Raw genomic sequence first — 5,387 nt, 5'->3', positions numbered from 1 at the left:
TTCTGTAGCACATCCTGGCCAGAATAAATTAATGCCTGGCTTTCTATCACTTCAAATACAGTGTTACAGGGTTTTTTGTTTTCTTGCCGAGTTTCAGTGATGCTTCGAGATACCAGATTTAGTAGTGGTTTATGGTTTCATTCTGATTTCATTTCTTTTGTAGAGTGAAGCACCCACGTGAAACAAGAAGATATGTGGCATGCCTGAAAGATGTAGTAACTGTTATCTCCCACATTTGGGACCGAAGCTGTACACACACAGTGCTCTGAAATCAGTTGGCTCTTGAATGCTGCACCTAATTGAGGGAAAACAAGGACACCTGCCCGGGGCCTGATTTTTTAACAACTGCTACTGGCCTGAGATGTCCTCGGGACCAATTAGGAGACTTAATTAGAGTCTTTCTGTGACCCCTTGAATTTACATGGGGAAACACATTTAAATCAATAGGTATTAAGATTCATGATGGACAAGGTACCCACCTTCCTGTTCCTATATTCCTGTTCTTTCCTTCACAGCTGCTGTTTTTTGAAACAAACAAACAAATAAAGAAACAAAACCCACTTGTTTTTTTAGTTTCAAAAGATATAATCTTATATCTTGTAAGATAATTTCTACCAGTCCATATAGATAGGAATTTTGTCACACATGTAAGCCAGTGGGCCCCACCAGCCTTGAAGGTACAAATTTAACACATTTATTTCCTTCTGTGTGGGAAGCATAAAAAACGTAAAAAAAAAATCCATAATAATCATAAATGAGCCTTCCCCAGGGCTCTAATGAGTAGAAACTGCTCTTTGTTTTATGCAGATGTCAAAAGAGCTAATATAGCAAATCACTAGAATAGGCATGTATAATAGAATTTTCATAGTCTGTTTACCTGTCTAATTGAATAAATGGATAAATCCAGACTGAACACTTTGTAACATGTCTTTGCCAGAACTGCTGCTGGGAATAATCATCCTTACTTTATGTATGCAGTGTGGTTTAGCCTCTTAAAATATGGTAAAGAGCTTGAGGTCAGGGGCTGAAAATAAAGAAAGAATATTACTTTTGCGATTTGAAAATTATGAGAAAACACAACTGAAGAAAAAGAAGGAATTAGCATTAATAGTTTGAATCTTCTAGGTTGATGGTGCTATTAATTCTGACATTGTAATTGATGCACTGTTTATAGAGTTTTCTTTGTTTATATTCTGATGGACTATATTTAGCAAGAGCAATCATCAAAAATAATTTTCTATTTGTCTTTCTTTTTGCTGTTGTTGTTTTGGTGTCAGAGGCAGTGTGCTTAGATATTTGAGACTCTGTGTTTAATCTGAGTAAGCTGCCTACTGTACTTGGAAGACATGGCAAAACAACGTGATAATTCAAATTCAATTGCTTTTAAGGTAACAGCTCATTTTTCTGACCACTGTACCATGTTTAGACAAGAACAAAGAACAAAGCACTATGTGAAAACATAATGTATGAGTGCCATATGTGTTTCTTCAGAATAGTGATTAAAGCAACAATTCTTTTTCTATGTAGGTCTCAAAAATAATATAAGCCAGAGTGTTCTATGGAGGGCTGCAGGTGAGGAGGAAGCATTGGACCTCCTGATCTGTTCCTCTTGGAGAGATCTTCTGAATAATTCCACAAAGCAGTGCTTTAGAACTGGATTAAAATTCAGTGTGACTGGGTACCAAAGTGCTCTGACTGTCCTGAATCTCACTGTCTTTTTTGTGCAGGACAAAGATGTGCAGTTGGTGTGCACGCTGGGCCACGCCTGTGAGGTGTGACCTGCTCAGAGCTGAAAATGGAACCTTTCTCCAGCCCTCTCCTACCCTCACCAAAGGGTTTACAGCTCCATACCCCAGCACTCTGGGGTGGCACCTGATCCTTACCTGCTGATCTCCAGCTGGTTCCACCTTCTCAGCGGAGGGCTGGGGATGGATGGGTCCCCAAGGACACGGTAACTTCATCCTGGTGTTCAACCTTTGCATTCATTACAAAAAACCAGCCATATGTGGATTTATGGAAGAAAGTGAGCTCTCCAAAATTCCTTACTTTGACTTGCACTGTAAGCTATTATCACAGCCATTAGTCTCATACCATCAAGAGGGTGAGATAACAGATGAGCTGGATTTTGTCTAATCTGCCTTCAAAGTAATGAGAAATAATGACACTGAAAAGGAAATTCTGCAGAGAATCTGCAGAGCAGCCTCAGCTTGAAATTGTTTGAGAAACTCAGGCCCCAAAGCCTAACTGGATACAAGGATTTCCCCATCAAGCAGCCCCACTCTGCTCCAGGTAATTATTAAGTTACTTTTGGTCCAGTGGTTAAAATTAGATTTCCCTGGTGAAAACAAGAGAGGGTTAAAAATTGCTGAAATATCTTCCTGTGTCATGGGGCAATAGGTCAGCTATGCCAGAATGTGGAGTCAACACAGTGGTGGGAGGGGATCTTCAGGAGTCTGTGTGACATCCAGGGTCACTTGGACCTGCAGCATCCTCTGACAGCACGTGTCCCAGCTCTGGAGTCTGCCCCACCTCTGCTTTGCTGAAACCTGCAGCAGGATGACTGGGGTTCAGGAAAGTGAGGCTCCAATGTGTCATTTCTGCTGCAGTATGAGATGGTGACAAATATGTTTTACAGGACCAACCTGGAGATTGAAGATTGTTTGAAAGTCATGAACAGAAGAACATTAGGCTGAGTAAATGATGAAGTTGCTCTCCTACCTATACTAAACTGCAATCTTTTCAAGGTACACAGAATAACTTTTAACATTTATGTTTCTGGAGTTATGGTTTCCAGATGTTAAGAATTAAAACACAAAAAATTTTTCATTTGCTCTTGACCTTTCGAAAGTCTTATTAGACATCTGGTATGCTCTGCCTATCAAGTGTAGAAGAATAAAGTTGTCCAGCTAACACAATTGCAAAACGCAATAACTGTTGAAATTTTTCTTTTCTTTTTTTTTTTTTTTCCAGAGAATTGTTTGCAGTGCCATCATGTTTCTGTTGATTTGAAGCAGAAAGTTATCCAGCACTCACCTACAGACTTCACAGGACAAAGACTCCTTCATGTTGCTTATTCTCACAGGCTACATCTGTTTTCACTTGCACAATTTATCTCACAGAATTTGTTGTGTCTTTTTATTCTTCTTTTCAAGGGCATTTTTATATCATGCCTTTTTCCTCTTTCACTAAGGTTTGAAGATGTCAATTTTCTCTCTGTATAGACCAAAGAGGAGATCTCTTTTCTCAAAAGAGAAAACTCTCCTCTTTTCACAGAGGGAGAGGAACAGAGGATTTGTCAGATATTTGATGATTTGCAATATATCATTCAGTACCTGCAAGGCGCTAGTGACCTCAGATGTAGATGTAAGAACACACAAGATATTTTTACAAATAATTAAGTAAATTGAGGGTGTAATTAAGTGAAAGTTTAAGCTATGATTTTATCGTGGGAACTTAACCCCTAACATTTCAAAATCCTTTGTTACTAACAACCTGCTTGTTTTTCCCGTAAGTGAAGCTTATCTTTGTCCTTGAGACAATCAAGTCCTTGTTTTTGTTCCCTTATACTCTCCTCCCATCCAAACGGATTTCTTTTGCTACTGTTTGTGGTGCATCTTAGAAATGCTCCTTGCTCTGACAGGGTGAAATGGTTTCTGGCTGCTGCTGCTGCAATCTGCGTGAGAGAGGATTTTGTGGCCGTGTTGATGTTTTTGCAACACCAGCAGATGGAAAGGAAGCTGCATTCACAAAACACTTTAAGCTACATAATGGCTCTTGAAAGCTGGAGGAGGGTGAGGAAGGGAGGGCACTCTGAGTGCTCTGGAGGGGCACATGATGTCTCTGCCAAATGTCGTGCTGTAGAGAGGTGGCAGCTGGGCAGGGGTCCGAGGAGTGAGTCCCTGTGGGACTCACACTGCTGGTGTTGGTTGCTCTCCTCCTCACCCCACTGTGCTCCAGCTGTGGGACTGAATCCATTGGACTAAGTGTGTCTGTCAGCCCAGCTCATCCTTCTCCTGGTGCTGCTGGTGGTGCTGGGTGGAGATCTGTACCCTTTCTCCCTGTGCTGGTCCAGAAATGGAGGGAAGAGATGAGGCTGCTGCCTTTCCCTCCCCATGCAGGCAGTGAAATTGCTGTCTTGCTCTATACACTCATGGAAGAGAGCTATGACTCATTTCAAATCACAGTCCTTGAAGCGGAAGAAATAAGAGTTTTTCCATGATGGCTTCTTTGTCTTAATTCTTTCCTTTTTACTTGAAGAGTCTGAGCATTATATGGACAGTCAGATGTTTCACCATCTGCATAATGAGAGGAGGGGAGAAGGGTACAGGGCTTTTTTACCTGTGGGGTTATTGCTCTGGTTTTGGGGTAGAAGCAGAGCTCTACTTAAGATTCTGTGCTTCCACAAGGTTTCCTTCCCACTGGAGGAAATTGGATTCAGAGTGGTATCCTTAGTGAGACAGACTTTCCCACACTATGTATGGATGGGTAAGCTTTCCCTCTTTTAGAGTTTTCAGGTATATTCTGAAATAACAGCCTTTCCTGCTTTCCTGATTAAGACCAGGAAACAAAACTTGCAGGCTGTGAAAGTAAAACTATGAGAAAATGTGTGATATCTTTGAACAGGGTTGGTTTTCCACCTCCACAAACACCACTGGTTTTGCATATGTTAAAGTCAAGGTTTCTTTGTGTAGATACTCTGGTCTGGTTTGAGAAATGTCTTTGTTGGAAAGTGTTTTTGATTTGCAAAGGCCCTCGTCTCTTTTGATGCTGGCTCTTTATTCCTTCCTTCTTTTATTCCTACATCATTCTCCTCTTCCTGCCTCCCTCCCTCCTTGCCCCCTTTGCCACTTTTCCCCTCCTCCTTTTCTTTCTTGCATTATCAGCTGTTTCAATAATCAATAGATCAAACCCAGGGGTTTCCTTGTAAGAACTGTGCTAGGTTTTCTCTTAGGGAAACTAGTGCCTGTTCAAAAGCTGGAATTGGACTTTCTCCATTTTGTTATTTTGGGAGCAGTGGACAACAGTGGACAATCAGTGTAATGGGTACTTCATTTTCATGATACTTTTCTATTTCTTAATTATAACTTATTTCTCAAGTGAATTTTGAATCTCCCTTCCCAAATGAAGCTTTTCTTTGAATAAATTTTGTTCTTTGAATCCAATCCACCATCAATGAATATCAGATTAATCATACAGAAATCAGCAGTGCCATGGTGATTTGGAATAGATGGTGTCATGGTTCTGTCTGGGATAGAGTTAATTTTCTTATTAGTATCTGGTGGAATGCTGGTGTTGTATTTCATATGAGAATAATGTTGATAACACACTGATGTTTTGGTTGTTGCTAAGAGGTGCTCACCTTGAGTCACAATAATTTCAGTTTCCCA

At 40.6% G+C, this 5,387-nt stretch overlaps 1 long non-coding RNA gene across 1 annotated transcript; it reads left to right on the top strand.

Annotated features, from left to right (window-relative positions):
- Positions 1–328: 328 nt before the first annotated feature.
- Positions 329–3,114, top strand: LOC115948933. The gene is made up of 4 exons (XR_004082677.1): positions 329–471; positions 1,728–2,289; positions 2,636–2,744; positions 2,971–3,114. It is a non-coding gene; the product is annotated as an uncharacterized LOC115948933 (long non-coding RNA).
- The last annotated feature ends 2,273 nt before the right edge of the window (positions 3,115–5,387 follow it).

This window comes from Geospiza fortis, unplaced genomic scaffold, assembly GCF_000277835.1.
Source record: "Geospiza fortis unplaced genomic scaffold, GeoFor_1.0 scaffold648, whole genome shotgun sequence".
NCBI classification, from domain to species: domain Eukaryota; kingdom Metazoa; phylum Chordata; class Aves; order Passeriformes; family Thraupidae; genus Geospiza; species Geospiza fortis.
The sequence above is the reverse complement of the archived record's forward strand: the minus strand, read 5'-3'. Positions and strand labels throughout refer to the sequence as shown.